General features: G+C 39.3%; 1 long non-coding RNA gene across 1 annotated transcript in view; it reads right to left on the bottom strand.

Moving 5' to 3' along the window:
• Nucleotides 1-488: 488 nt before the first annotated feature.
• Nucleotides 489-20,752, bottom strand: part of LOC123936271 — a 50,914-nt gene continuing 30,650 nt past the window's right edge. The window contains exons 2-3 of the long non-coding RNA XR_006817200.1: nucleotides 1,887-1,958; nucleotides 489-548 (exon numbers count right to left, since the gene is read on the bottom strand). This is a non-coding gene — a long non-coding RNA (uncharacterized LOC123936271). The remainder of the gene's footprint in view (nucleotides 549-1,886; nucleotides 1,959-20,752) is intronic.

A 20,752-nucleotide genomic window follows, 5' to 3' on the forward strand; every position in this document is an offset into this window, starting at 1 on the left:
GGCTTGTTACCAGCCCATGAACAAGGCAACATTCTGACTCACAAAAGGCTCATCAAGCCATTGTAAGAGTAAGGATTTTCTGCCTCAAAAGGGAAATGCTCTATGTTTGGGGGAAACATAAAAATCCATTCATTATGAACAGCCTGAATATTCATTAGGATTCAAAGCTACAGAGGATGCCAAGAACTAACTTGCTGGAAAAAAGAAAAGGCTGTTTGTTCTTCACTGAATAAAATGGATGATGTGAGGACCTCACCCCTTTCCTGGCTCTCAGTGGAAGATTTCATTGGCCTTAAAAGACCCCAAACTTTCGGTGTCACATTTTACTTCTACACTGAGTTCTCACACGCTACTGTGCCAAAAGCTGAACCTTAAAATCTGGGGGATGGGGCAGAGCTTCTAAAATAAACAGAAATTGATCTTACAAAGTGAAGAAAGCGGGTTCCCACTTCTTGTTGAGTGTTAGGTTCTGGATGCAGGCATTCTTCCACGCCTTTTAAAAATTCCTTAGGTACAGCAAGGATACCTTCAATATTTGAGAACAGCATCTACAAATAAATATAATAAGTGCAATAGTGAAGCAGGTCAACAAAAAAAGTCCATGAGAGGATAGTATTCTCTTTGCAAGCTGAAAATTTCAGGGCATGCTTATCCTTTCTACCCACGCAGAGGGCAGAGGACCAATTTTGTCTGGACATCCTTTCTACTCCTACACAGCTCTGGGAACCAGGAACCCATTCCTGGCTCTCAGGAAAAGCCTGAATAACTAAATCCAAGCGTGACAGTCCCCAACCCATTAGTGAGAATGGGCAGCAGGTAACATAGTGCAGGCAGATTTGCTGGCAGGCTTTTGGGGGCAAAGGCTTCTTTGGTCTCTGGAACAGTATCCTGGAATGGACAGCTTCCCCTCTGGAAAGGTTCTGTGTCTGGAAGTGATAGCTTGGACAGCTACAAGGTCATTTTGCAGGGATGAGAAGAGCCAGCCCTGGGGCAAAGCAGATAACCTGGATGAAAGTGAAGAGCTAGACAGAACCTGGCAATCTTATCGACCTCCCTGAGTCACAAGTCCTGAACCTTCTCTTCTGTCTGGAGTCCCCAAATGAGAGCTGATGTGTCTTCAACTTGTTTGAATAATAAGTGTCTATTGCTCGGGACCAAAAGCACACAAACTAAAATGCTCCCATGGTAAGAGAATTTAAAAGTTCATTTTTAATTTATAAAAAAATAGAAGAGCCTATAAAAATCCTTGGGAATTTTTTTTTTTTGTAAATAAAACAGCAAATCAGCACCAAAAATAAACATCAATAATAATTTAGGCAGCTTAAATGAATAATAACAGTAGTGCAATTAATTTTCATTTACCTCCTCCCCCTTTACAAAACTCTTCATTATTTTCCTTTCCTGCAGCCTAAAAGGAAAGGCTTATACATGTGTTTCTGAGTTGAAGACATTATGCAGACATTTTCTGCACCACGGAACCACCCAAATCATTTACTCTTTGGTGATCAAAGATTGAAGTCACATTTGTCCACATCTTGCTTCCTAAGCCACCTCAGGCAATGCTCCCACTTAGGGCTCTGTTCCCCCCTGCTCACAGACACTGAGGTTCTTGGTCATGTGTTTGTTTTTCTTCCTCTTTTCCAACTGCCCAAAGGCCTCAGCAAAAAATTGTTCCATGTCTTCTACGCCTCTACGTCCTCATCACTCTGTTTCTTTTCCCAAACCCTCTTTCCCTTTATCTCAGGGTCGTCCACACAAGTGACTGGCACAGAACTTATAGTGGAACTGAGGAGAAGCTCAAGAGCCTAGAGTAACATCCCACAGAAGAAATTTTAACTAAAAGGGAATGTGTGCTTGGGTTGAGGGCAGACTGTGCCTCTTCTCACCTTCACTGTTTCTTCTGTTACATTTTGATCAATTTTTGATGCAGCACACTGGTTCATTCAGTGTAAGAATACCTGCATGAAAAAAAAAAACAAAAAAAAAGATATTGTGAAGGCAACATTAGGTTAATAAAATAACAAGGTGTTGATTAGAACTAAATTTTTTATAGGAAACCAGAATTTTAAAACCCAGTAACTCCTGAGAATAATAGCTTAGTTGTAAAAGGTGAAACCCTGGTTCACAGTAGTTTCTCCCTGGGAATATATCCTTCAGAATTTGGGGACAAGGGGCGCCTGGGTGGCTCAGTGGGTTAAGCCGCTGCCTTCGGCTCAGGTCATGATCTCAGGGTCCTGGGATCGAGTCCCGCATCGGGCTCAATGCTCAGCGGCGAGTCTGCTTCTCTCTCTCTTGGGCATCTATCTCTCTACAAACCATTAAAGGAAAATACATGTCACTCTGGGTTACTCAGATAGATGCCTAAAAAGATCACAGGGATACCAAACAGTATGTCAATATCCAGACAATATCCAGAGGAAAAAATCTTGGAATGTTGGTGTTTTTTCATGATTCAGAACCAAAAGGATTTATTACGTCCTATTTGTTGAGAGCCTGTCAATATGTACTCAATTTCCCACGAAAAGATGTTTTATTCTTTCTCAAAACAACTATTATTTCAAAATTAACATCACCAACATCTAGACGAAGATCATTTTTCACCATACAATGATACTTTTTAAACTTCCTTGGCTGAAATTTCTTCAGGATTTGAGGATAATTAAAACATTATTTAGTGTCTTCTGTTTGACCTCAATGTGTTAAAAGGCAGCATGACAGAATTGTGCTCTTCAGGACTTCTCAGGGGCAAGAATTCATGAAGGATCAGCATGTAATCAGTAATCTAACCACATACAAGGCACAAGATTTCAAGGATGGTTAATAGGTGGTTAGAGAGCCACTAGTGAAAATGGACAGAGGATGAAGGAAAAACCAAAACCATGATCAATGGAATCTCGGAGATGCATAAAATGGAAAGGAGAGTAAGAATCAGAATACTTATTAAGTGATTTCAAAGCATACCAAGCTTTTCTGAAGTGTGTTTTTTGCCAATTTTTGTTATTTTGTTAAGTTTTTGGTTTTCTCTTGTGTGTTTTTGTGATTTCAATTCCTACATCTCATCCTCACCGCTCAGCCCATGAAAGTAGATTAATAATAGCCATCTTTCTTGGATATTTAACTTCCATTGACTTAAGGCAGTGAGTTAAGTCTAAAGCGGAGATAGAAAGCAGTAGAGGTATTTTGAACGTAACACAATTGGTTAAAATATTGTTTCAACTGCTACCCTTTAAGGAAATAAAAACATTTACATAAAAATCAATCATTACAGTCCCTCTTCAAATGCTAGGGAAAAAAAAAATCAACCCAGGTTCCACATTCCTGAATGGTAGCAATAGCCTGGAGCAAAAGCAACCACAAGTTAGTTCCCTTCACCCACTGCAGTCATCACTATTCCCTGTTAGCCCCAGACCAAAACTGAACGGCAATTATTTTTTATTCTCAACACTAATATTGTCATCTAATTTATATAAAATTCATTTTACTGATTTTTGTGACTTAGAAATCTCTGTAGCCCTTTAAATTTTCAGCACATAATCTTGAGGTTTTGTCAAGGCCCTGTTACCTTTTATAAAGCTTTCTTTAATAGTAATCATTCTGTTAGGGTCCGGGATCAAAGGACAAAAACCAACACAAAGTGAAAGTCAAGCAAAGCTTTACTTCCACCAAGCATCGAAAATCAAACCAACCAGTGGGGGCCCTACTTACAAAGAGGCGACCACAACAAGGACACCGACTCCGGAGGTTCCCCTTACAGGGCGAGGCGGTTCCCATTACCAGGCGAGGTGAAGGGAGGCCAGGCCAGGCCTCTCCCCTTACCCAGCGAGGCGGCGAGGCGAGGCGAGGCCCAACCGCTCCCCTTACCAGGCGAGGCAAGGCGAGGTGAGGCCAGGCCGCTCCCCTTACCTGGCAAGGCTAGGCGAGCCGAGGCCAGGCTGCTCCTCTTATGAGGCAAGGCTAGGCCAGGCCAGGCCGCTCCCCGGTGAGGCGGCGAGGCAGCGAGGGAGGCGGGGAAGCGAGGCAGCTAGGCCTCTCCCCAGCAAAGGAGGCGGCGAGGCCTCTCCCAGGCGAGGTTCATGACGCTCCGCTCCTGAGGATTACAATGCTCCCGATGATGCTGGTCCCAAGGACCCCATGCTCCCGAGGACTAGCGCACTACCACTACTACCCCAAAGACTATTACTACTCCCCCGCCTCACAGACTAACCTTTATAGAGGTGCTTGAGCCCGGCCTACACACAGGTGGCCAATGAGAATGCAACACACAAGGAAAACTGCACAGTCACCCTGGGTCAGCAATAGGGGTGGCCAATTGAATCCCAATTCACCACAGCAAATATATGTGCACCACACTGATTGGATGTCTCCATCCAACCTGGCCCGCCCCCATATCCGGGGCCTGCAAGCAAGTTCCTCTGGGAGGGGCAGGGTCAACCCAAGCCCACAAGGAAATGGCGCTCTCTGGCCAACCAGGCCCTTACAATTCCGCACTTCTATTTGATTTTATTTTCAAAGTTTGCTTATTTTTAGTAATCACTACACCCAACATGGGGCTTGAACTCAGCATCCTGAGATCAAGTCGCATGGTCCCCTGACTGAGCCCTAGAGTTCTAAGTTTTAAAATGGTACTTGGTCTTAAAGTATTAAGAGTGAAAAATTCCCCCAATGAGAAGAGAAAAAGCTTGAAGAAAAAGCACGAAGTAAACTGGAGCCTATTGACTTAACGTCTGTTTTTCCAAAGCATTAACAATTATATTAGATGTTAATTCTAACATAAAGTTTACATTTTTTTTTCAGATGGGCCTGTCATTTTACTTTATCAGCCTGTGTGAGTTCTGTCCATACCAAGATCATGAAGCACATCACTGAAATCAAAGCCATAGTGTGGCCTTACTCCACATACATTGTTCAACTTTTCTTAGTACTTTGTGCTCTAAGTCCTCTCAAGGATGATAGATGGGCTGCAGTCTCTATAAACACCTTACAGTTTGGTCTTGAATTAATTTTTTCTACCTTCTTTGCATTTGTTAGTTTTTAAATTTCTGAAATGTGTAGAAAATATGACTGAAGAGACTCGGCCAACTAAGCCACCCAAACATCCCAAAGTACTATTATTATTAACCTAATTTAATGTGTGAGGAAACCAAGGCTCAGAGCCTTGGCTGCATTCCCTGCCTATGAGACATCCTGTATCTGCATAGGTGTGTGGTAGGTGTTTATAGGTGTGTTGAGGAGGATTAGCTCTGAGGGGTTTCAAAAAAGCAGACTATAAACATTGGGCACTTCTTAATCTTATTTATTTAGTTGGTTTTTTCCTGAAGTTTGGTGTATCACTGACCATTCCGGAAAAAGACATCACCCAAAACAATATAAGGAACACAAGATCATCATGAATCAAATGATACTTGGAATATATAAGCCAAGAGAAATTTATTGCCAAAAGTCACTTTATTAAAAAAATATTTAATAGTTTAAAATAAAGTAAAATGACAGGCCAATCTGAAAAAAGTTCTACAGAAAAGTCAGGTACAGAAAAGAAGACTAATATCCTTGGAGCTGCCTTAGCTCTTCTGAATGCTATCAACTCTTTATAGCACCAAGAGAACCATTAAACAAATGTGGTGCATTAGGCGAGATTATAGAACAAAAATTAAAATCTATTCCTTTATGTATTACAAGTCATAATATTTGTAAAAGAGCTCAAAGTCAGATGAAAATAATGAACCTTTCATTACATTCTGAATTAATAACAAAAAAGGGTATTTCCAATATCTCAGAATTTTGGGTGCCATTTAATAAGATAAAAGTATGTTTCCGGTGTTGGTGATCGATATGGGATAAAATGAATTTCCAAGGGCCATTCATAAGCTTATACGAACATACTTGTGAAAATGTTTCCTCAATAAAATGTCGGCTCAATTAACTTATTTTTAATATTGCACAAATATTTAGTCAGAGATGCCAGGAGACTATTGTGGTTCTAATATAATACTTCACATTGTGCTGCTCAGGAATTCACAGTGATATCAGATAACTTAAAAAACATAGCACAATGAAAGAAAAGGCTAAGCAGGAAGTACAAAGCACACTATATAGATTATATTCTCAAGCACAAATTTTTCTCTGGCACAGGAAACTGGTCATTTCCCAAATTTAAAGTGCAGAACACTATTCCTGTTTAAGTCGTTATTTGAGAATTCAGTTCCCATGAAAAGGAAATGTAGCTGGGGCGCCTGGGTGGCTCAGTAGGTTAAAGCCTCTGCCTTCAGCTCAGGTCATGATCTCAGGGTCCTAGGATTGAGCCCCACGTTGGGCTCTCTGCTCAGCAGGGAGCCTGCTTCTTCCCTCTCTCTCTGCCTGCCTCTCTGCCTACTTGTGATATCTATCAAATAAATAAAATATTTAAAAAAAAAGAAAGAAAAGAAAAGGAAATGTAGCAGCGATGGAAGGAAAAGTATTTAATGCTGGAAAACAACCCAGAGAAATGACTTGAGGATCCCAACACAAGGATTCATCTCTGCCTGGTATCCAGACCTCTTTTTTTTTTTTTTCACACTCTGTTCTAGCTCACTATAAAAATCCCACAAGGTAGAGAAGAAAGGTTTTTTAAATTTGCTTCATGATACATATATGCTTGAACTAATTTTAAATTTAAATTTAAATTTGTTATTTAGAAATTTCTGTATCTATTTTACCTTTTCTTCAGAACTCCTAAAATTGTTCATTCCTATCCTTAAGATACATATGACTTTTCTACCAACATCCTTTTGCCCCTTCTGACTTACCATACGCCCTTCTCTCCTTTCTTCATGTCTAGATATTCAACATACCATCCAATTATCAGTCTGTAGTTCTGTTTCCTTTCCATTTTCATTCTATTTGAACTCTACTTCTAAAAGGAACTAAAGTATAGTAATGTTAACAGTTAGTTTGGGGCTAGTACACTCCAGTGGAACAGAAAAGAGCCCAGAAAACACTCTGAGTAGGAGGGAATTCTGTATCTGAAACCAGTGGTGCTTTTTTTTTTAAATTAATTTACTCATTATAGAGAAAAAGCACACTTGCGAGCATGCACAGGGGAGAGGAGAGAGGAGCAGAGGGAGGAGGAGAGAGAGAATCCTCAAGTTGACTCCATGCTGGCCCACAGCCCCACTGGAGCCCAGTCTTACAACCTTAAGATCATGACCTGAGCCGAAATCAAGAGCCTGAGGCTTAACCAACTGACCCCCCAGATGCCCCATGAAGCACGTGGTACTTTCAATCAGTGGGGAAGGAATGCACAGGTGTTGAGACAACAGACAGTCCAGTTTGTAGACTTTGTCAACTTAAAAAAAAAAAAAAAGAATGTGAAGCGGTTTAAAGTTTGAATTCTGGAGCCAGTCTGCCTGGATTCAAACCCCAGGTCTACCAAATGCTAGATACAAGACATCTCACCAGTACATTTACCTCCCTGATGCAGTCCCAATATCTGTAAAATGAGAATAATATGGTATTTATTCTTATAACCTTCATGCAAAGGTTAAATAAATTAATATTTGTGAAGCAACTATTACATCAAAAACCAATATATCACTGTTAGCTAGAACTACTAATTTTTCCTATTTTATATCACCAAATATACTTGCCAGATATTATTCTCATTAAATACAGTACATTTAATCTCTGATTAATTAATCTCTAAATTAATTTAGATTAATTAGATTAGATTAATTAAATTAGATTAATTAATCTCTAAATTAATCTCTAAATAACAGTACATTTAATCTCTAATTAATTCTTCTTGAAGGTTCAAGAAGAATCAGTTTTTTATACAACATGTGATAATCAATGCACTAACAGCAGGATTAGCATCATATATGTATAAATATGTAAAATATCTTTATTTTGTCTTTAAGCCACTTATAATTTTTATTCATAATTTGCTTTGTAAAAATACATTAACAATCTTTAAAAAGGCAAATATCTGAAAGATTTTGCTTATGCACTCAAGAAATATGAGAAAAAATAACTGAAAATCTGAGATAACAATTATTATCAATAATCCCACTATGTTTCAAAAGACAAGAGGAAAATGAAATAGGAAATATCATAAATAGTCTGTATACTTCATGAACCAAGTAGGAGCCAGGAAAATACTATTAATGAGTTCATTTCCATAGATATTAGCTTGCAGCTCCATCAACAGCTGAATATTCATGAAGCAAGTTGGATGCAGGTAAACGAGAAAACTTCCCTTACACGAAAACAGCAATTATAACAACAAAAATTTATGCATTTTTTTCTGACCTTGGTTATGTAAAATAACAAAAAAAGGTAATGTCCATTCAAAACTTTATGAATTTTGTTATATAACCACAAAGATGCAAGAGATTTGCTTACTGCTCCAAAACAGCAAACACCCTCTAATACCAGTACTTTCTGTGTTTCAGAACACTTAAATCATCCTAGATCCTCAAGAAGCAGCCTTAGTGGGATGTACATGAAATTGTCCCTAGGCTGAGTGCACATTACTAACATGGTTTAGGGCAATTATTTGCAGAGCTTAGAGCTTGAAAATGCAAACAATATAAAGAACAAACTAAACAGTAAACTAAAATCTAATCAGAACTACACCCAATATTTGGGGGTTTGTCTGGAAGTCCTAAGTGCCCCCAGCAAGAAGACGTCAGGCAGCAATGATATTATTCAGGGAGACGGGAGCATGTGTCCTGCTATCATTGGTCTGAAAGTTACACGTATATACAGATGCTCTTTGACGTGGAGTGGGGAGAAGAGGAGGCGGGAGGAAGGGAAAAGGGCACCTACCGGGGAATAATTTTTATTGTCATGGCCTCTTCCAAATGCAATAGGATTTAGATTTGGACACTAGAGCTGATAAAGAATTGGAATAAAATTCAGAAATGAAGTAGCACGTGACTTTATAGTGCCGAGTCACACTGTAGAGGTGGGTTATCAGCTTGATACTCAGGAATTGGTGTCTTTGCTCATCCCAGTTCCCTGGACCTAAGACAGTAAAACTCATTCCAGACCCTGCTTCCCAGGGTGGAAGAGGCGATACGGTCTGTTTATCGCTTATTGCCTTGTGTTAAGTTTATGGTCCTGAAACACCCGCCATCTCCCAGTGTCCATTTATCACCTTGTTTCGTACTCTGTGCCTGTGTCCTCACCATGCCCTCTCCCTGGAATGCCCTCCTCCACTCCAAATTTAGTCAACTTCTACTCCTCCCTAACAGTGGTTCAGGGTCCTCTTCTGTAGGTAGCCTTGCTCTAATTCTCTAGGTTGGGGTTGGTTCTGCTCTTCTGGTTTCCAGAATGCCCTGTGCACTTTCTCATGATTGTACCTCATGTACTACTTGATTGTATTAAATGTATGCACCCTTCTCCCCCACTAGCTTGAAGCTGATGGGAATAAACACAGTATTTTAACCGCCTTTATACCCAGAACAACAGGCCAGTGCTGTGCACAAAGTAGAAATTCAATGTTTCATAAATGAACAATGGACTGAATGCAAGCTAGATTAAGAAATCTCTGAGACTCTGTTTCTTCATGTGTAAGCAGGGGCCAAAAATAGTATCACCTTATAGAGAAGGAAAAGAGGTAGAGGATGAGAGCAGAGAGTAAGGAGGTAAGGAGACGGCAGAGTATAGGACCTTGTTGACCATAATGAGAACGTCGACGTTTACTCATAGTGCAATGGGGAAGGTTTCCAACTGAGTAGTGACAGGGCTTGGCCTATGTTTTAGATGGACTCTGGTACCTTTCTGATAACAAAAAATGAGATGCAAGCTCAGAAGCAGGAAGATGAGTGATGAAGCTACGGCATCTCTCATTCGGTGAAATGAATTTTGTTAGTACCTCCATAAATATAAATGTTTTTCACATATCCATATGCACACACACACACACACACACACACACACACACATAAGTACACCCCATTTCAATTAATAAACACCGATCCAAGTAATCCCATTTTTTATTTCTCAAAATCATTTAAAATGCCAGTTAAGGAATAGATGCATGGCTATTTCTTCTGTTCTCTGTTTCTTTTTCATTTAAATATTCCCTTCTGTTCTGTAGACTGAACTAAGGAAGCCATCAAAAATTACGACTTATAAACTCTGTCAACAATTGCTTTCTTATGTATCACTTCATTAAGTGAAGAATAAATGGGATGTGGCCATACTGGGTTCTTTCTCATTCCAAAGTGATAGAAATGAATGATGAACTCCCTGGGTCAAAAGTCCACACTCGCTGGAATATTTGTTCAGAAATGGGAAATGTTTTATACATTTTCATATATGGATGGTGACTGTTTAAGAAAAATATTAAACATTATTTGAATCAAGAAAATTGCCCAAATACTAAACTAAAAAAGCTAAAATAAGAGTATTTCATATAAATTGGCATTGCCCTTTTCTCAGTGGCAAGAAATATAAACAACTCTGAATTCTCAGTTGGCTAAGTAAAGACAGACATAACTGCTTTGATGCCTATTCACTAAAGAATTAATTAATAAGAACACATATGAATAAAGGGACATGAAATAATTAGCCATTGCCACATGACCAGAAAAAGAAAGGTTACTGAAAAATTAAGGTTACAGAAAAATTAAGGTTACTGTTCAAACATACTATTTCTACCACAGATAGAGAAATAATATTTAATTTATTAATTATATAATAAATAAAGTGTCCATTTTTTTCACCAGTTATATAAATTAATTCAATTAATGTTTCCATAATCCTCTAAGTTTGGGTATAATCTTAGCTGAATTTTAGCAATGGAGAAACTAAGTCTCAAAGAAGTGAAGTAACGTCTCCAAGGTCAAGCAGCCAGGATATGAGGGAGCCTGGAATAAATTCCTGCTTGACTCAGCACCAACTCTCCCATGGCTCACTGGATTATGAGACCCACACTCCCCCACAGGGAAATTAAAATAGTCAGGTCAGGAGACCTCATGCAGAGGCTGAAACAGAAACCAAATAAAGTTCAGTTTCTAAATATGATTTCCAAAGTTCCTAGCCCTGCTTTGGAAAAGGATGGCACTCCCTCATATCTTTGAGCACAGAAATCTTCCACTTAAGGCTACTTGATTTGATTGTAGGGACTTTTTCCTGAAATGAATAAAAAGCACAGAATTTGAGTAAGCTCTTGTATCTGTAACAGAATATTGCTACAGAAGACAATTTTCTGAAAATCCTGTCCTCTTAACCTAATTATAGCATGTAAGTTAAGACCACATTAAAGAGCACAATACAATTGAGTACCTACTTTCAGCTAACGAATTCCATCAGTTGCCAGGGGCAGACCAAAGTCTGCCTGGTTAGCATACTACCCACTAGTTTCACCTACAAAATATAGGAAATGGCCTGTCACCATTTGAGGAATTTAAATACTTAGAGTTACCTTGTTTTCATCCAAAATTATTGTATTACTACTACAGAGAGAAATACAGGAGCTTATAAGGGTTTAGGACATAGGATACATCCCAAACCCTGAAACCCTGAATCAGTCTTCAGACATCCAAAACAATGTACTAATGAATTCAAAACAGCATAAAATCTCCTTTGAAGATGACCAATGGAGTTAATAATGATAATAATTATCCTAAGCATTCATTCTCCATAAAGCTAACTGTTGCTTTTATGATGTTAAATCTAAGTTTTGCCCGCACCCAGACACCATTAATTAGGGTAATTAATAGGCAAACCACAGACTGGGGAAAAATATCTGTAATACATAAGTATGACAAAGGTTCCTTATGTAGAATATACAAATATTTAAATCAATAATAAAAAAAAAGAAATACTTTACAATTTTTTAACGGGTAAACATTTGAACAGAAAGAAGATACAAAAATGCTAATAAACGCTTAAAAGAGCAGCTTGGGTCATCCGTTTTCAGGAACAATCAAATTAAAATGAAAATAAGATACACTAATACCAGGAACTAAAATAATAAAGACTAACGATACCAAGTGTTGGGGAGAATGTGGTTTTATCTAGGACTACAAATGACACTCTAAAAATAAGTTAAAGTGCCAATTCTCAATCATCTTCAGGTGAGCAATTTATATCACAGTCTGTCTGTGATACATAAGCAGTGAAAATAAAAAAATTAAAACCCATAATAAAAGGCTTATTAAGAAAATGTTATGCATTATACTAATTTTAAGGAATCTAAGCATGAAAGGCCATGTAATTCTATTCGGTAGCTTTACAATAACTCTAAACCTTATACTTCCCATTATCTGTAAAACTTTATTATATATCATTATGTATGGAGGGCAATCAACATAAAGAGTGTACTAAGTAAACTGTCTAAAAGAAGAGGAGAAAACTATGGAGCAGGAAGAAGGGAAGAAAAGAAAAAAGATGAAACAATTCTTCCCCTCAAAATATTTAAAATTTAGTTTTAGGATAGAATTATATACCTATCAAATTATATTCAAATTGTATAGATCTCCTTTGCATATACTGTCCTCTAGGGTCTAACCCCTGTGTCCTCTCCAGGCACAGCTCTTACTCTTAATGTATCCTGGATTTTATACGGTCTGACACATAGCACAAGCTCCATACACATGTCATTATCACATACTCATTATCTGGACTTCATGGTGAAGCAGTTCTCCTGAATACTGAGTCAGCAATGGTAGTTACTGATAAAATTCTTAAAGACCAGGATTAAATCTGTTTCCCTGGTTTTCTCGCAGAATCTAGCCCAGAATCTCACGCATAACAGATGCGTAATGAAAACATGTTAAATTTATTGGGTATAACGATTTCATTTCTCCAGTGTTCTTTTTTGAATTCCAATTTTCCAACAACTGCTTAATATATGATTATATGTAAATAACTCAGAGTCATCTGTATTATCTTCTGCAAGTACAGGAAGATATTTCGTTCAAGATTTAAGAGAAACAATTAGTCGACATCAAAAGGCTGTAATCAGTGAAAGAATCTTCTCTCTTCTCTACCAGAAAACTTAGAATAATACATTCAGTGACAATATTAAGGCAACTCCTACTGAATTTTTGTTCTGGTATGTATGCCATGTCGAATAATTGTCAAAGGCAAAAGAGAAGTTTCCTGGGCTGGCTAATGCAGGTTTTTTCCTGTTGCCTGTCAATAGCCACCTGCTTGATGACCCATGCTGCAGGTTTCTGAGATAGTAAGTGTAGTCTACAGCCTTGGGACAGAAGCAAGCATGAGGGGCACCTGGGTGGCTCATTGGGTTAAAGCCTCTGCCTTCAGTTCAGGTCTTGATCCAGGGGTCCTGGGTTAGAGCCCCACATCGGGCTCTCTGCTCAGGGGAGAGCCTGCTTCCCCCTCTCTCTCTGCCTGCCTCTCTGCCTGCTTGGGATCTCTGTCAAATAAATAAAACCTTAGAAAAAAAAAAAAAAAGAAGAGGAAGCAGCAAGCATGATCTGGCTTGCACCAGATGTATGCTTTAACCAGTGGAATCACCCAGGACCAGATGATAGTAGATGAGCAATAATCAGTTTAAAATTATATAAATCATTCCTACAGAACTTCATCTGCCTTTTTAAATATTATCGCTCAGCCATTCCTCGTCTCAAAGTCATACTCTAATTCCAGTCATTTCCCTTCAATCACCAGTGTCATTGATAAGAACTGCAGCCACCATTGCAGTGGTGAAGGAAGGTTTCAATCCATCCTCCAGGGCCTAGATCAAAGCCCACTTCCTTCCAGAAGATTTCCTCCAATCCTTTGGCCCATATTTTTTATTTCTTAATTAGATAACCAATAGAATTACTAGATAAAATACTCAATACGTAGCTACCAAACTGAAGTAGTAATTCTAAATTTTCAAAAAGTTAGACATTAGTATTCTTTCAAAGAAACTAGAATTTTATGTACAAATTGAACATTTCATCTTCAATCATATGATTACAAATGGATGTTACTATCTGGAAAAAGAACACAGTCCAATAAAATGTGCTGTACGGTTAGAAAGTCGAGTTGAAGCATGGCATTAATTTCAGGACCTACCTGTATTTAAAAGAAACAGAATTCTTAAACAGGAGAACACCTATCTCTAAATACTTATAAATTTAGAACAAATTTTAATAATTATTTCCTCATCATTAAAAGAAAAAAATACAGAATATATTGAAATCTGTTTACAAACTTAAGCCAAGGATAATTTTGAACAGTTCAAGTTCTGAAATAAACAATCCATCATCTTCAAAACTTATTTTTTAAAATAAACATTGCAATTTTATTCATAACCTTAGGTTTTGCTAGAGAAATGTATTCATCTGAAGTTTTTCCTTAAGAATATCTAATTACATTGCCCCTGTTTTTCTAAGGTACCAGTTATGACCCCCTACATCTCCTAAAAGAACTCAGTTTGATTCCTCTAACAAGAAGACAGTTCCTATTACGTTCAGATGAATAACTCAAACTCATGGAATCTGAACCGTTGCTATAGAGGCTATGAAAAATAAGCTTTTGACTGTTTCTAAATCAAAGTGCTATAATTCAGGTCCCATGGTTATACTGCCCTTAACAATGACATTTTTTGCAAAACACTGCACTGTTTTAAGAATTTCTAAACTATTGTGCTGTATTAGAACACTAAGGGAGAAATCTATGTCTCAAAAATTGGGGAGGGGAGGCGAACCATAAGAGACTATGTACTCTGAAAAACAACCTGAGGGTTTTGAAGGGTCAGGGGTGGGAGGTTGGGGCAACCTGAGGGTTTTGAAGGGTCAGGGGTGGGAGGTTGGGGGAACAGGTGGTGGGTAATGGGGAGGGCACGTTTTGCATGGAGCACTGGGTGTTGTGCAAAAAGAATGAATACTGTTACACTGAAAAAATAAAATGAAAAAAAAAAAAAGTTGCTTATAACTAATGTTCCTTAACCTTAGGTATTATTTAGAAAGGCTCAATATCTGACCAAATCAGATTTGAAGCAATGTTCCTTAAATTATAAAACACTTTATTTTTCCAAGTTCTTAAATACTTCTCAGACTGTATCTTTGTTGAATGAATAAATACTAAGACAATGTTCATCATACTTCCCAGCTGAGACTCATTAATGCACATGCAGAAAAATGAGAAATTTATACATGAAAATTAAGCAAAACCAGGATATTAAGTTGATGGGGGCAGGTTATATCTTAACACTTGTGTTTATGATATCATGATACCCTCATCTGTGCTGAACCACAGACCACAGAGATGACAAAGAAACTGGAGAGATATCCTTGCTATGACCTTCAGATCAATAAGACATTCCCGTACCTGCAGCTTAGTTTAGTGTCACAAAGAACAGTATATACCAGTTTCAGAAGAGTAACACAAAGAGCTTGTGTAGATCAATGCAGGTCCTGTCTGTGGAAAGCCAAGTCCCTCCCCAAAAGAATCTACATGCTTTCTTTTCACAGAACTTAATGCATTGCTCATATTGTCTTTTCAGTATCTCTGTCCTTGACCAGGGCTTCCCTTAATGAGAACGAAGAACAGTGAAGATTGCATAATTTGTAACAGAGGTTTGCTAGTTTAAAAGTTGAGGAAGATTCATATTAAAAATTCCAGATTTGGGGGGCGCCTGGGTGGGTTAAAGCCTCTGCCCTCGGCTCAGGTCATGATCTCAGGGTCCTGGGATTGAGCCCTGCATCGGGCTCTCTACTCAGCCTGGAGCCTGCTTCCCCCTCTCTCTCTGCCTGCTTCTCTGCCTACTTGGGATCTCTATCTGATAAATAAATAAAATCTTTAAATAAATAAATAATTTTAAAAATTAATATTCCAGACTTTTTAGAGTACCTCTTAAAACATTAGATGAGCTAACTATACTTGCTGCCTGGCAGCAATTGGTAGAGCAGAGGGGTGCTGCCCTCCTTGCGCTCCCCAGTCCTCACCACTCCCTAGTGTTTGCCCCTGAGCAGCTTTGGCCATTTTTGTTCCTTGCCTTACTTCATGAGCATTTTATTTAAACCCTTTGGTTTAAGCGTGTGAACTCTGCAGTTAGAATACCTGGATTTAAATCCCAACACTTCCTTCTTGTATGACCCTGGGCATATTACTTTCTTCCCTCTCCCTGCTCTTTTGTTTTCTCCTTGTAAAGTTATAATAATTTTCACTACTTTTAGAGTTGTTGGGGAAATTAAAAATAACTTGGACATCAAGTACAGAGCCCAATGAATCCATAAATGCACTTATTATTAAGGAAAACACACAGACACACGAGTGGGGCTAGATTAAACCCCCTCTGCCCCACTGCATTAGGTGTATAGAGCTTAACCTCGGAGGCTTTCAGCCTTAGGCCAAGGGAACACGGGCCACAGCCCCAGTAGCACAATCTGGGTAGGCTGCTGGGGACCTTGAGTGAGGTGGACCCAGGCTGAAACTCAGTGCATTGTATCAGTTATGGCTGCCATTCTCCTCGAAGTCCTAGGACTGTTCTTATACCTAGCTACACTTTACAGCCACCTGGGGAGAGTTTCAAAACTAAAGAAAACAATGCCCAAGCCCTACACCAAACCAAGCAAGTCAGATCTATTGAAGTAGATCTATATGTATCTTTAAAGCTCCTAGGTGATTCTAACGTACAGACAGGCTTGAGAACCACTGTTCCATGACACAGAGAGCACCAGCCCTCCCCAGCCATGTCTAGGACTCTCGAAAGATCCAACAAAGGGGTTCGCATTTTTAAAAATGAGCAGCTTAAGAAGCATTAAAATACAGAAATTACTGATTCATCTGGCAGACAATATTCATTTTGTAAACATGTCTGCATTATGGATTAAGTGATTTACATTTTTTTAAAAATAGGAAGATCACTGTTTACAAATGTGGTATTTCTTCAAGTGTATCCCCACACAAGTGATTTTAAATGCCTGTTTTAAGTGCATTCCACAGACTGAGGGACAATAATTTTGAGTCTTTGGAAGGTGACTGAATTTAGCAATACCACAGTAATTAATTAAAGGTTGACATATAAAGCTAGTTTTACTTAATAGTGAGACAACTTAAATTTTTATAATGAAGTCATAGCTTTCTACTTAAAAATAACAAAATCATCAATAATTTTGCAGGAAATATAGAGCAACATTATTAAAATGTTGCTAATATATGTGTAAGTTCTATGCTAATTTGGCTAAACAGTTTAAATGCTTATCAAACTACATGTATAGAAAATAAAATATTAGTATTATTCTTTAGAAGTCTTTAATTAGATCTGGAAATTTTTAATTATTAAAATATCTAAGATTTAGATGTTTTTAAAATACATTTAAAGATCATTCTTAGGCAAAATTTAGGTAGAGGGATAACTAATTTGGGGAAAACTCTATTTTGAGGAAATCTGATATTCTTTGTGGTCGCTAAATTAGGATGCCATGTATATTTAAATGTAAATTTAGATGTGCCCCACTTATTTTAGCATGAATCTTTTAAATCAAATATTAACACTTTTGAATTTCTTTTTCTGTATCTCATGTACTAATTTCCTTCTCCTTTCCCCCAAACAAGGTCACAAACCCAGATCTCTACAGGATAGGGAAATCACAGCAAACAGCAAAGTATGGGCGACGAGTCAGGTCCCCAGGCAGAGGCCACAAAACAGCAGTCCGGAAATCCGGTCCATACACATGATTGGTTTGCTTGTTCTGCATTTCAAAAATTTGGAAAACTCAGATAAAAATCCAGAATCCCAGCTTACTCTGGAAAAGCAGGAGCTTCTGGAACATTGGGGTCCCAGTCTTCAGCAGCAGTTGACTGGACGTGAGTATCGCTGCCCCTTTGGATGGGGCACAGGCTCCCTCCACCTGACCAGTTATCACCACCTGCTTGTTATGTATGCATTGCTTGCTTTACCTTGGGAAGCTTCTGAGTTTCCAACAAAAGGATAAACTAATCAAGTAAGAGACCCCTAACTTGGGCCCAAGGCTCCACAACTAAGTGGGGGGGGACTAGAAGACAAAAAAAATGAGTGGCGGGCAACAACCCTGGGAAAGAAAGAAGACACGCAAAGTCTCCTATATATATATATATATTTTGGGGAGTCAGGAAATGGTGTGGTTCAATGGAAAGAGAAGAGGGGGGAACACCTGTGCTTGAATCATGGGCTCTCCCACTATCACTGGTGGGACCTTGGGTGGAGCTCGTTCTCTGTGGATAATGGGGCTACCAATTTCTCTCTCAGTAAAGAGTCCCTAGGGTGATGAGGAGTGCACCGTGTCACGCACATTCAGGGCTTAGGAGGCTTAAGGAGTGGTAGGCGAAAGAACATGGGATTTGGTAGCAAAATCTGGCTTTGAATCCCAGCTGCACTCCGTCATCTCCATGAGCTTCAGTTTCCTCCTTGGAGGCAACATTCCTGGAGTAATGACAGAAGGGTTGCCAGGAGAATGTCTGCTATGGAGTGGATTGACTTTCACCAAACCTCTATCATCAGCAGCCCTACTGCTTTGATTCTAGTCCTCGTCCCACTGCAGGGGCAAGTGGAGGAGTGCTGGCTAGAACTGAGGCCAGGCAGATGCTAGGTGGCTGTGCACTCTGTAGCATTTCATAAATGAAAAGAATGGGAAGAGAGACAATCCAAAAACTGTATGACTAGAAGGCAGAAGTGTTCAAATATTTTCTGTGGTATCAGAATGAGGCATCCATGATGTGTGGAGGCAAAAGGTGAACAGGAAGATGGAGGGTGGTCATTCAAATGGAAAAAGTATCTTTGAGTACCTGCTATTCTGCCTTATGGGACAGCAAAGACATTGGGTATATTTATGTACGTGGGAGTAGCCACATGTATACACACACACACACACACACACACACACACACACACACACACACAATTTCTGGTCCTCCAAAATTCCCAATGAAAAAGACAGACACATTCAAATACCTAATATGAGGCTTGCCTTAGTAAGAACAGTCTAGAAAGAAGGATGATCAGAGTAGGGAAGGAAGAAGTCAAATGCAGGTGGGGAGATCCTAGACAGATGCTTAGAAAAGGTGGAGTCTGAACATCACAGACTGAGAAGGGTTTCCAAAACGAGGAAGAAATGGGGTATCGGGTATCTCGAAAAGGCAATGATCGAAAAGGCCAGACCCAAGGTTAGCAGCTACCAGATCTATGTGGGAACAGTCAGTCCAGTGCACGAGATGGGGGCTTGGGGGAACAAGGCAGGAGATGAACTTGAAATATACCTGGAGAGGAACTCTCAGTCTGCGACTTCATTCTGGACACATTCAGTAACTGAACCTTTGCTCCCAATGCACACAGCTTGCCTCAGAGATAACCTCAGAATCCCTGCAGAAGTATGGCAGGTTGGAAAGAAATAATAAATATCTTAAAGGTGCCCAGCCAGGTCAGAGAAAAAGAATCCGGCTTTATGATGTCAATAGAGGCTCTGAATTGATCTATTTAGCATTGCTAGCTAACGGTCTCTCTAGCTTATGTTCTGGGAAATGTTGACCAGCTTTACATAGTTCTAGAAAGATGAAGATATTGATAATAAAAGGAGAGCAAACAAAAACACATCAGAAATGAGTGATTCTATTCATCTTTAACTTTGGTTTCAGTGACTTCTAAACTCTGACACATTATCTCTATTCCCCTGACCAGAGCTAGAAAGGTCACAGGGTCACTTGAATTTCCCAGCCTTGCTGTTCTTCTTGGACCCCAGATTGCTGGCACCGTGTTCCAGAATTTCCTAAGGTGCCAGGAATGCAAGCTGGTGCCAGGGATGCAAAGTCAAACCCCTGCCTTTGGAAGGTTACAGAAGGAGAGAAGTAATATAAATGGAAATCAATAGCTTAAACCCAGTGAGATAAATCAATGCTCCATGAAGTGTTACAGAGAGTTCAGAGACCAAGCCAACTATTGCATCTACATGCTCCCCGCATGCTCAGGCAGTACAGTGTCCTGACAAAGAGCAGAAGCTCAACTCTAAGACGAGGTTCAAATCCCAGCTATGCCACTTAGCTGGGTGATTCCGGGGCAATCACTTCATCTCTCTGTGCCTCAATATCCCAACCGTAAAAAAGGCAGAATAAGAGCACTTACCTCATGGGATTACTGTGAGAATTAAAAGAATTTACACACATGGTGCACTTAATACTGTGCGTTGCACACTAAAATATTTTCATTAGTATAACCTGATTAGCCCAAAAGAGAGCCTAGAAAAATGTTAATCTTTCCTGCATTTCTCCTGTCTCCAGCCAAAAGAAGCATTATGAAAATGAACTTTTTTCTCAATACACATTTGCCAACTAAGTGAAATTAACCTTGAACTTCCATCTCCCAAGTGACAGCTGCCTGAGATCTTTCCACCACTACATGAGTCTTCTTACTCATCAAGCTTCCTGAAAGCCTCCAGCAGAGCTGTTCCCTGCTAGAAACCTCATGGTCCTGATAACAGAATTAAAGAGACATCATTCTGGATATTTCTGGTGGGAAGCACTGGTTGTATGCAAGGTTGGAGCAGCTCCACACCCCAGATAATTTGTGGACCTTAGCCAAGCCCAAATGCCCTGTCCGGACATGGCACTCAAATTGCCTCTAATGGCCTAGCTGCTCCTCTCCCTTCCAAATGTTTGGTCATGCCAGGGAAGAGAGATTCCTTCCCGATTCCCCTTTAACCCCCTACACTAAGCACCCTCCCCAGGATTCTCTGCCTCTGGTTTCGGGACTCTCAGGCTTCATGGCTTAGCAGTGAGAGGCCTGCTATTCCAGACTAAAAAGTTGTTTTCCCATCCTTGAAAAGAAAGAAAAATAAGT

Source organism: Meles meles, unplaced genomic scaffold, assembly GCF_922984935.1.
Source record: "Meles meles unplaced genomic scaffold, mMelMel3.1 paternal haplotype, whole genome shotgun sequence".
NCBI classification, from domain to species: Eukaryota; Metazoa; Chordata; class Mammalia; order Carnivora; family Mustelidae; genus Meles; species Meles meles.